The following is a 12,734-nucleotide window of genomic DNA, read 5'->3' as shown; positions in this document are numbered from 1 at the left end:
CACTACTCTTATTTACAAATCAGACAGATTGTTGCAGCTAAGGCTTTAAAGCAGCGTGCTAAAATAGCACAGCACTTTCTGCGCTCTCAGACAGCGTCAGTCTAGAAGATCAAGTAAAACAATGATTAAGGACCAAGAAGGACTTGGCTGAACAAAAGGTGGAGAAATCTCTCTGTTCACTTCCCCTCTTGACCATTTTAATCCTTCATCTATTCAGATGTACAACATACAGCACATACAGTCAGAAAGCTATGGATGCCTGCAGAGAGTGATGATAAAGGCATTTCCATTTGAATAAACGACTGGTTTTTAGGTAGACACGTCCTGAATGCGTTTGAAGTTTTCAGCTCTCCTTGGCTGTCATTTATGGGAGAAAGCCCTCTCAATGACTAATCCAGTTTACTTTGTGCCCATCTGTGGAGGAGAGAATCTGGCATGACACCAAATGCCACTCAATAGATGCTTTCCCAAACAAAGGCAAAAAATGGCTGCCCCTCCTGTGTCCTCCTCCTTCTCACTCCCTGTTTCCTGCTTGACAAGCACATTCAATCCATCTCCTCTTTCATATATTTGTCAAGAGCATGGTTTGTATGTGACCCTGTTGCTATAGTTTCAGCTCCCGTATGGGGCCGGACATGTGTTTACTGTATATATTATGGGATGCTGAGAAAAGAGAGGGCGGGCTGGAGTGCTTGTGGCCTTTGGTGCCACATTCAAGTGTGTGAGACTGTGTGTGTTTTTTAACACTATGCAATTGTCTGCTCCTTTTCTCAGGGAAATGCCGAGAGCAGGAGGCCGTATAAAGGACGGCCATCAGGACTCGTACCCTAATTGGGTGGGATGTGCCGTGAATGCTCGGTGACCACAGACGTGTGGTCAAACCACATAAGTGGAGTTCTGTTCTGAGTGAGTATGCCTTTTGAATGGCCAGACGTCTCCTTGTAGAACAGGATAAAAAAAATAACAAAACACATTTTGAATAAATACCAGTGAATTCATAAAAGGACAAAATGATTGTTTAAAAATGGTGTTAAAAACTTACTTAATACTTAAAAGAGAATGTAAAGAACTACATATCATGTAGGGCCACTGAAGTTAGCATGCAAACCAGCTACTAGTGGCACTTAAGTTACCCTCACATCTGTAAGTTACCATCACATCTGTAAGTTACCCTCACATAATAGCACTATCTTGAGCTGTATAACAGGCTATTTCCTGACTGTGTTATATTTTGTGCAATACATAAGAGAGGGTAGCTGATCTGGTCCTGATCTGACTCTCCTGAGCTTGTCCAGAGTTCATGTGTGAAAACGGCTACCAAAAGAAACAGTAGAAATAATGAAGCCTAGTCTTGGCCATCGATCAGGATTAAGGCGAAAGCAGAGGCTTGTGCTTCGAAGCAGGATATGGGCTTATTCACATACCTTCAGGGTTATCGTTGGGGTTTTACAAAGGTGATTCACATCTTACTGAGGTTCAACACCATGGGGATTTATGCTGGACACCTAAATTGTTCCAGGGCAGGTTACATTTGAGATTAGAGAACAACAGGTGCAAAATCACCACATATGGACCTATCAGTTCTCAGGAAACTAGCACCAGTGATCCTGGAAGATCCCTTGGACATCAGTGTGGACATTTTAATAGCATCCTTTTAATAGTCCCTTTGTCTTTGTCATGTTTCGGCTGTGTGCAGGCAGGAGAAGGACCCAAACGCAAAACTCACCGAGACAAACGTGAACCCAAAACACTGCTTTATCGCAGGCTAGCACAAAAAATATAACAAAACTAAACTGGGACATGGATAACTAACACACAGGAAAACACAGCCATGAGGGAGACTACGACACTGACAAAGAGAAACACAGGACTTAAATACACAGAGGGATAACGAGGGAATGAGACACAGAAGGAGAGCACAGCTGGGAGTAATCAGGCTGGACGAGACAAGGGAAATAAAACTAGAAACACTGACATGAGACACGGACCTTCAAAGTAAAACAGGAAACACACTGACTGAACTCTAGACATGTAACTTAACAGCAACTGGGGAGACAGAACATAAGAACCTGAAACATGGTACAGAAAGGCACAGTAGGCAACATGGAACACACAGGGAAGCCATATGACAGAACTTAAGAACTAAACTTTTGATAACCATAACTGAAACCTAGGGAATAACAAAGACAGTACAACAAAGGACTCAAAACATAAACCATAATATACAAACACAAGATCTCTTCAAAATAAAATAGGAAACCTAATGAGACGCAGACATGACAACCAGAACTTGACAACGTAAGACACAGACATGAAACACATGAAGAGCAGGGGAGACTTAACAGGGGTTGGAAGACACAAGGGGAATCTAATAACAAAGAACTAGAAAAACTCATGAGCTTAATCATATAAACATCCAAATAAACTAAACTCAAAACACTGGGTCATAAGACCCAGGACCGTGACAGTCTTTCACCGATGAGCATCAGTAAGAAAAATCAAAATATAAATGTAGCTTTATTCGTTGAATTTTTTTCCTGTTGGCTGAAAGCAGTTTTAAAACATTTTAAAACTGCTTGTCCTATACACATTAACGCTGATCCTAAAAGAGGAAAGCTACATGTACTTCTAAGTCTAATACCAAATTCCCAAGCCTGTAGCCTATGCTTAAACTATATCATGAACATCCATTATTACTTCACTGTAACCTGTCAGATTCTCCAACAATAACTCTTAGAAATGAGCTTCATTAATATAGTAATACTTTTTCAGCAATATTTGCCATACTGTATAAAGTGCACACACATTTATACTGTATTTTGAATACTTTAATCTGTCTGTAACAGCTGCAGATCCATTATTACTTTACTGGCTTTCAGACCATATTGTGTATTCAACATCCTGCAATTCTGTATTGTGTTTTTTGCTTGTTTTTAATCATCATTTGATGATAACCGTCTTCATGTGACTGCTCAGCATGAGTGCCGATGTTAGGGTAAGTGAATGTGGATAAGATATCCACATATACTGAACTTGTACAACATAAGGGGTGTACTAAAAAAGAAGTTCAACATAGCCAGGCTTTTGGTGTGAGTTCTAGTAGCTGCAATTCCAGCAGAGACTTTTCTGCATTTTCTGCATCATCAAATAAATACATGCACATTCCTGGGACAGTGTGATGAATAGTTTGTAGTGCTGTAACTTCACAGCTAGGCTAAGCATCCAGAGCAGCCAAGAAACAAAAGTTATTATATTTGTCGATCATATCTGTCATTTAGGACTATTTTGTTGTCAACAAAACAACAGAGAAACAAAAAAGTTTCAGTTTAAGAAACTTTTGGCGAGTAGTATGAGAAGGCATTGACCTCTGACAAACAGCTTTTCACAAGAAAATACAAAACAGTCAGAAAGTCAACAACTGAAGATTTGGATGCTGATTAAAAACAGAAAATTCTGAAAAAAAAAATCAGTTTCCAGGAATACTAAAGAAGACGATATGAATTTAAGTTAAAGAAACATAATACAAATTGAATTAGAAGCTGCTGGCATTTGTATTTTTTCGGAAATAAAAAAATTACAGTTGAGAGCAGATGTATGAAGGAGAACTGACATAAGAAATACAAAGACTTGGGCATTCTCTCTCTCTCTCTCTCTCTCACTTTTACTGACCACATGTAACCTTTAACTGGTAGTTCTGGTGTTTTTATGACATCCCCTCTGAGTCTTGCTCCAAAAAGACTAATAGGAACAGCTGTTTGTCCGTCCTTTCTCAACAATCCCTTGATGTTTTTTGATTGAGGGGACAGTTTCAGAATGACAAGTTTATTTTCCCTCAGTTTATCTCAAGCTAATGCTGAAGGAGGCCAAAAGGACTTGGGCAAAATAAGGGGATAAATTGAAAACATCAGCCATGGCAGAGTCTAAAAGAGCATTTTCCTCTGCTGAGCTTTTTAGACTTGGCAAATTAAGGCTGAATTGGCTTGCACATGTCTCCCAGCCCTAGCTTTGATAGTAACAACTCAGCACACAGCAGCATTTTGCTAAATCTGCAGTTTGTTCTGCTCTGAAACATTTCAAATCCAGCACCGTCAAATTGGAAAGGATGCTGTCTTTGTGATGTAAATTGCATATGGGCTGTGGAGGCTTAATGGGATGTGTGCCTGGCACATCAGGAACAAATGTGTTGGCTTTGGCACACACACACACACACACACACACACACACTTGAATTTAAATACCACACACACAGACACTTTTTTCAGCGCTGGCTTCTCAGCATCCTTTATTCGTCACACATACGAGCAGAGCAGTGATGTGGAACGAGGGCAGAGCCGAGTCCAGGCAGGGACGAGATCTTCGTTGGGACTGGAACAAGGCTGAGGTCACGACCCTAGCAGATTGGTCAGAGCTCCTGGTTTGGCAAGACCTCGCGCTCTCACAGGTGGGAGACAGGCAGTACTCTTTCTTTTTACAATCATTAAAGCTACAATAGCTGACAGTGTTTGTGCTACCACAGCCAAACTAATCCTGTGTTTAACAGAGGGAGCTTGTTTCTGGACAGGTGTTTTATTCCAAACCGCTTGCCAAACAAGTGGTTGATATGGTTACATTGCTATGTTTGTTTGACTGGTTAAAATTAGGTTAAGACTGTTGCCATGGGTGAATATTAACAAAAGCCCACATGAATTCTGTACACAGTAAATCCCATTGAGTTTCCTGTGGTCCACGTGGTTGTATGTCACTAATCTGTGTAACATCAGACTATTCCTTGTACTGGCACTTAACAGATGACCTCTGATTCTGTCTGATGCACTGTATGGACAAAAGTACTGGGCCAACTACATGTTACACCTGCGGGAACTGGTTTGCCATGGAAACCCATGGCATGAAGGTCCTGGCTGAATTCAGGGAGTATTCTTTCACAAACATATGTAAAGGCAGTCCACATGGCTCAGTTCTTGATCATATACACATGTGGCAATGGGACTAAAAAAAAAACTAAACTGCAAGATTAATGCCTCAAACACACAGGTCGAGAGACCAGTCAGCGACTCCTGGGGACCCGCTGATCACTTGGGAAAAATGTTTAATCTCAACCAGACGTGGATGACTCTCGTTAGATAAAACTGGATACAGTTTTGTGATCACGTTGGTCACTAGCAGATTGCTGTGGTTTGTACTTTCCATGCAAAATACTTATTTGTATAAAAAATGCCATTTACTGCCTTCAAAGTAAAAGTTTTGCCTTACTGCTTACTTACAACTTTTGCTTTGAAATTGAACAATGTGCTTATCTGGCTTGTGTTACAGTTTCATTACCTCTTGGTGAGTACTTTGAGAGTATTTGCAGACAAGTCACATCTTCCATCCAAACTACCAGTGAGCTCGCCAGCGTGCTAGAGCTCAAAGCAATTTCAAGATCGTTAGTGCAGGACTGTATACCACTTTGTGGCACATGTGCCAGCAACCTCCAGCTACCAATTACCAACCGGTGATGGAATGGACACTGCAGGCTGGTTATTGCCGGCGATCACTGACTGGTCTCTGTGGCTGTGTGAATGTGGGCTTTAGCAATCAATTTCACAGTAACTACCTGCAACCTCCAGCAACCACTCAAAAGCCAATTTGTGAATACTCACTTTTCCATCATGACTGGTTGCCAGATGGTCTCTAACCAGTCTCTAGGCTTGTGTGACTGAGGCCTATGAGGTCTGGTGCAGTATTTTTGTACACAAAACATAAATAACACATCTAAACAAACATTTTTCCCACCCAGTCAAATACTGGCATGGTTTCAGAAATAATTCCATCTACAGTAACAAGACTGTAAATCATGGATTGTATACAGAAGATGAACGTAACTATTCTATTGTGACATTTGTGTTGTTGCAGTTGAGTTTTTTGTTTCTTTTAAGCAGGACATGACTTTATTTGGACGATCAGCATTGATTAGAAGTTATGATGGAGAATGATGTGCATATTTCATGAACCAATTTTTTATTTCCAACTGAATAACATCGTTTGAACTGAAAAAATGTACAATTTTAAGTATTAGCTTGTTATAAAAATTTGGGTTTTTGGGCATGTGTTAAATTCCATTTAACACATGCTGGTGTTGAATGGATCTCAGGTTTAGATGCAGGAGGAGTTATACATTTGTATAAAAGCTGTAAAAATGTAAAAGTTAAACAAGGTATAAAAGGTATATGTAAATTGAATAGGCATACCCATACACTTTTATATTTTCATTCAAGCCTCTACCAAACAGGTTTAATGGCAATTTGAGTGACCAATTTAATATGCTTGGGGTATCAGCTGTCGTAGGGTGTGTAAAAAGTTTTAGCTGTAATTTGTTTCAAACATCACACTTCCAGATGACACAGATAATACAACATGAAATATTCAGGGCACTGAGTCATTTGTTCTTATTGTTGCCCGTTTGATCCAAAGCTGTTTCACTTCTCAGTTTTCCTCTTTCCCCCAATTTGGCAATTTTCCTTGTCCGCACTCTCCACCTCTCCATAGCTTCAAGTGTTTTTTGTCACCTTCTTTGCCCCTTCTAATGTTACCAGTCATTTATTCTGTCCATCTTCAGACCATACAGGCTTGTTTTCGAGGGATTAGAGCTGGTCCTTCACACCAGCATTGAAAAGCCAGACACTGATAGGATCTAAGAGAACTCAGCAGCTGTCCCTTCAACATATTCAAGAGAGAGAAAGATTAAAGTCAGCACAGTCAGGTCTGCCAAACTGGTTATCCACACACACTTACACACTGAAGGATTCAGTCGGTAATGACCAAAAATAGGATGATCATTTATCAGTATTTGAAAGAATGAATTAATTTACAACAAATGTCAAGAAGATAATCTGGATACAATTTAGGTGTAATAATAGCTTCAGACAGAGCATTGAACAAATTATTGGAGATATTGCTTTTAGCTGTAGTAGCAACTCTATGAACTACTTTGATGAGTGTTTCTGTAAGCTGTATGTTGAAGATGGTTTATTGCTAAGTGATTGCTTTTTGTTGTATTTTGCTCTTATCTTATCAGTACAAATTCTTTAACTTCTGCCAAGGGTATAAAAACAGGGTTGGGTGTAACTAGTCATCGTATTAAAATGAAAAATTTTTTTTCACAGTCATTGGGTGTTTCAAAAATAACACGTTATGTCACTACTGCTTTTATCTTCATGCGTACTTGCACTACAGTCAACTGATTTCAGTTCATATGCTTGGTGGAGTGTAACAGTGGAGTGGTCTACAGCTTTTGAATTTTTAGCAGAAAAGGAGAAGAGTGTGATGGTGAAATGCAAACTGCATCCAGGACAGATTACACTGCTAACACGAGTCTGGCGTTTTGCAAGCATCTTTACAGACAGCATGCTAACACAAAACTAGCCAAAAATCCTCTACAAAAAGTTTTGATATGGAAATTGAGAAGGAAATAGAGGAAGACACGGGAAGAAAAAAATCATGTTTTAGTTGCATGTAGTCTGTGTGGAGAACAGAAGACAAGACCAACTAAAATCTGACCATGATTTATCTTTTCATTAGCTTCAAATTTGAAATAAAAATATTGCCGACTCTTTGTCTTCTTTTTGCTGCTTCTGTTAAGTTGTCACCACACCAGAAGACCTTTTTCCACATCACTGTGTTCTCGATCACCCTTTGCATGTCTTTTCTCACCACATCCATAAACTTCTTGTTTGTTCTTCCTTTTTTCTTCTTGCCTGGCAGCTCCATCTTCAGCATCTTTCTTTCAGAATAGATAATACCGCTCCTCCGCACGTCTGAAGCAACTAATTTTTATCCCACTTACTAAGTTGCCAAAATCTCCAACTAAAGCTGTCTCTCTGAAATGCTCATTGTGAGTCCTGTCAATCCTTGAAACTCACAAATCTTAGCATCTTGAAGTTTAAAGGGTGGACTAAATTTCATGCAATAAATTTTATGCACTTGAGAAGTGTCAACTCCTTCTAATTGGACATCAACTTTATCTCAACACCTAAATTTCAAATTTCTTGCTTTATTACCCTGTAAAGCATAAATGTATGTGTTGAGCCATTTTACATGCATGCTTTTTGTGAGCTGTGTAAGAGTGAAATTACACTGAATACCATTTTCTAGATCTGAGGAAGAAACACAAATATTTCCCAGTTTACTGCTCAGTCTAAGAATTTTGTGGGTTTCTTCTATGAGCTGCGTCTCATGGATGTTCCATTTGATGACTGTTACGTTCCCCTAAAAAGGTCCAGAGGATGAGGGAAAGTAACAAAAGGTGTCCAGGTTGAAAAAAGGAGGCAGGGAGGCAGATTAGTTAAATTAAAGAGTTTTATTAATGTTTCTATTAACTAGTGAACTAAAATAGACGGACAAGCCGCTATCACCATGTAAAGAAAGTAAACAACAAAACTCAGGCGTTGGTCAATAAACTGAAAAGTAAGTAAAAAAGGATTAGACACCAAACACACTCCTCTCCACAGAGCAGGAGCAAACAATCACCAAACACACAGCTCACGAGCTGCACACCAACAAGGCTCTCTGGCACTAGAGCTCAGTTTGCTCTGGCTTTAAGTACTTCTAATTGCTGATGGGAGTCAGCTGTAGCAAAAAGATGGCACCTAAGGCAGGAGAGATGGCGGGACACACCCACACAAGGGCAACTTCAGGAGGATGCCGTGCTAGTGCCATAACAATGACGGGTTTCTTTTTTGGTCCTTTTGCCATAAAAATACAGATACAATGGAATTTATTTTCAGTAAAATAATCATCTGATGTTTTGACCAGAGGCCACATCTGTTGAATGCTATTGAAACTAATTTGGCATAACTGGTTACATTATAACAGATTTTGAAATTTAACTTCAAAGTATCCTTCTGTAATAAAGGCTTCTGACTTTTAATCATTTACATTTTATACTGAATCTCACATTATATCTGCTACAATAAAGATTTTATTCAATATAGAGTTGAGTTTCAGTTGAGACCAAAAAAACACTCTGATCATTTCAGCCACTCAGCTTTTTACTGCAGACCCATTAACTAGTATTATGAGTTCCCTCCTCTCAATATTGCCAATTTATGACCCGTCTGTGAAGACATGACAGGACTCTCCTCCTCCTCCTTCTTCTTTCTGGACAAAAGGATAACAAGAAGAGTGCTTTACTTGGCCGTTGAAGTCTAAAGAAGATGGTTCCCAGATGGAAGAGAGCTATAAATCCTTACACTAAATGTGACGTGACAGATCAAAGTCCGCACGTCGCTTTTCTCTAAAACTATGGCACAGGTTGGTAAAAGGTTTCATTTTGATCCCTGTGCTGCATAAAAGCAATTCCATCCTAACCTTTGGAGGTATAATATGATGCACATTACAATATTTTTTTATTATATAGATGTGGACATATTCAAGGGAAATGATGTCCATATATTTAACATAAAGTGACAACTTATGTGCGAGTTTACTGTTTTATCAAATTTGGTAGCTCACTCAGAATATATTTATTCTCTAAAATTCACAGAGCATCCTGTGGAGGTTTAAAATTTAATATCCATCTTTAAGCTGATGCTCCATTCAAACGTTCCCACACTAATGTGCCGGATAATTTAATAAAAGTCTGTTATAAATCTTGTTATGCTTTCAGCAGAAATAGTATAATGTAAACTATGTGGATGATTTATCCAATGCATCACAGGACAAATGAATACATGCACTTTAACAAGTAATCAATTCAGAAATCCAGCCGTCATGTCAGTATATTCAGGGCTGCATGAACCAAAAGGGAGATAATGAGAATCCTAACATTGGTCTAAGATAAAACCACCCATTAATTTTGTATACACCAAAACGCCAGCCACATATAATGTGCTCACTGTGTAGTTGATAGCTTGTAGCTGACATTCCAAGTTGTAACAGTGTTGACTTTGTTGCAACGTATATAAAAGTCTAGTCAGACCACCTCTTACAAAGTGAGAAATATTTATCACATTATTGCAATGATGGAATTAAATGCATCTCTCTTTCAGGTCATAGGTTTGAGTCATCCTTGCCATATATAGAATGAGAGTACAGCATACATCTTTAATTAATTTTAAAATCAAATCAAACTTATCCATTCCAAAACTAGTTTTGATTTGTGTTTGGGATCATTCTCTTTCCTGAGGACCCAGTTGTGTCTAAAATTTAGCCATCTGGCTGTTGATCCGAGGTGAAGATGAAGAATTTGGAGGTAGTTTTTACTTCTTTAATTTTCCATCAACTTTGTACAATATACCAGCCCCAGAGGATGATGCTACCACTACAATGCTTGAGAGCTGATATCATGATCAGATGGTGGAAAAAAGATGTCAGTTTTCATGTCAAAATAAGTGCTGAGTAATCTTTCATAGTTACATCATATCTAGTGTCTAATCTCTAGATTTATGCCCTGAGAAATTTTCAAAATTCCCTGCTGTTTTGTCCACAATGGTCACTCAGTGTATCATCAAAAAAGCTCTCCGTAGAGCCAAAAACAAGCAAGACCTTCATAAAAACACTGTTGACACCTCCAAATGCAAACCCAATCATTTCAATCATCAATAATCATTAAAGGTGTTAAACTTGTAAAACATTGCGAGAACACAAAGAGGAGGGTTTTATTTATGTGGTGTCACTCAAATCTAAAGTCTTTGGGTCAAATGAGAAAGAATGGATCTAGATGCTGGGGAAACACAGATGTGCATACTAAGTGTGCTACACAATACCAAATGAGATAAGAAAAAAATATTTGATTCAGGCTTCTGAAGAAAACTTGACAACATGCATCTGACAGCATTTCTTGTTCAATGAATATGAGTTTTGAAAAGAATTTCCTGTCTCTCCCTTTGTACTGACAACACAGACACAATTCGGTTGAGGTGTCGTAGATGACGCATGTCAAAAGATTTTGCTGTGTTTAGTCTTTAAGAGCTTTATCTCTGGTAATGGTAGAATTGTCCATCACTGAGCCATGAAAGAATGCACGCATGCACGCACGCACGGATGCACACGTACATGCACACAGAAAATCTTAAGTGTTTTAAGCTGAGCCACCCATAGTGATTTTTCTTCTACAAATCAATGCCAATAAAGACTACAATTACTCGAGGGAGATGAGCAGCTGTGAACAGCCCTAGCATTGGACTGTTTATATTGATCTGGTGCTCGTCTCTCCTGCGTTTAAGTACTTAATCCTCCTGTGTAAAAAAAAATGTGATCAATAGATATTTAAACAGGCCCACAAAAGGTACAAACTAATATATACTAACTCACATATACGCACAAATCCCAGCCTCTTCTCTCACCTTTATGTGCACTTAACACCCATCTTGAAAGATACTGAAGCTCTGTTTGAGGTGTAAGGTCACAACAAACTGGGTTTGAAGTGTGTTTGGGGGTTATCCAGCTGGGTCATTGTCTACCCACACACATGCACACACTGTGACCTTCGGTGCCGAATCCATGGCTGAACACCCTACTGAATAGAAGAGCAGATGGTCCAGGGGGGTCTTCAAGGGAAACTGAGAAACTCTGTGTGCCTTTGTGTGTATAAGTGTGTGTGTGTGTGTCTCATTCCAAGTTTTTCTACTTTGGCTGTTCCTGCTTTTATGTGTTTCTGGACCTCAGGCTACCCAGTAGTACTGGTATAACTCAATATCTCTCTGAGTTGTTGTATCCAGAAACAGGCAATTAAATTGTTGCAATGAAATCCAATACTACAGCTATAATGCAGAATGCATGAACTCCCACAGCAACTACTGTTGGCCACACACGCACGTCTGAGCTGAATCTGATTGTGCATCAGTCAGTGAACCCCCAGCTGTGAAAGTTTTCCGCTTTTACGGTCAACATTACCTGTCAGATTCAGGGCATAAGGCTTAATGGATTGTCCACCCACAGACCACACTTAAAGCTAGATTACTTATTGATTATCTTCAGCCACAAAAATGTGTTATCCACTTTCATGACAGAAACAACAATCAGTTTCCCCTGTTATATAGTAATTCTCAAACTGAGCTACCAGTATCCTGTCCAGTAGGCGGATGTGGAAGAGAAGCATATCTTTAACAATTAAGCAAAAAAGTGAACTAACAGTTGAAAAGTTTTCTAAAAATATGACTAACAGTTGAAATTATGAGGTAAGAGTAGATAAACAAACAAAAACACCAGATAAACATACTTTATCCAGTGTGTTTATTTTAGACAGCTATTGTCTTTATCTAGACAATAGCTGTCTAAGATAAGGAACTAACAGTGAAATCATTAGCTAACAATAAAATGGAGTTGGAATCCAAGCATGATGGATAGCTGTTAAAAGTACAGCTGAAAGTGGCGGTTAAAGAGTTTGGGATGGCTGAAATAGAGACTGTAGTAAGCTGAATGCAGTCTAGAGCCAATCTTTAAACGAGTTCAAATAAACATAAGAATATAAAAGGTGTTGCAGAAAAATGTTTTTTGTTACTCTGACAGGGCTGTGGCGTTATGCCTGATAAAAAAGTGTGGAACCTCTGCAGTAATAGGCAGATAACATATTAGCAGATCGTATGAAAGATCCAAGCAGGCCAAAGGAGATGCATTTTCAAACCCACTGAATCACTCACTAATGTTTCATGTCAAAAAGGATGCATGGACCATTCCCTTGCCCCTTCTTAGTTCCTGTACTCAGTATCTTCTATAAACAGATCCACCAAACCAGTTTCCATTAGATCTGGGTCCCT

General features: G+C 39.0%; 1 long non-coding RNA gene across 1 annotated transcript in view; it reads left to right on the top strand.

Annotated features, from left to right (window-relative positions):
* LOC112847097 (uncharacterized) overlaps positions 1 to 925 on the top strand; it is a 58,241-nt gene extending 57,316 nt beyond the window's left edge. The window contains exon 3 of the long non-coding RNA XR_003220423.1: positions 775 to 925. This is a non-coding gene — a long non-coding RNA (uncharacterized LOC112847097). The remainder of the gene's footprint in view (positions 1 to 774) is intronic.
* Positions 926 to 12,734: the final 11,809 nt, after the last annotated feature.

Source organism: Oreochromis niloticus, linkage group LG6 (genome assembly GCF_001858045.2).
Source record: "Oreochromis niloticus isolate F11D_XX linkage group LG6, O_niloticus_UMD_NMBU, whole genome shotgun sequence".
Taxonomy (NCBI): domain Eukaryota; kingdom Metazoa; phylum Chordata; class Actinopteri; order Cichliformes; family Cichlidae; genus Oreochromis; species Oreochromis niloticus.
The sequence above is the reverse complement of the archived record's forward strand: the minus strand, read 5'-3'. Positions and strand labels throughout refer to the sequence as shown.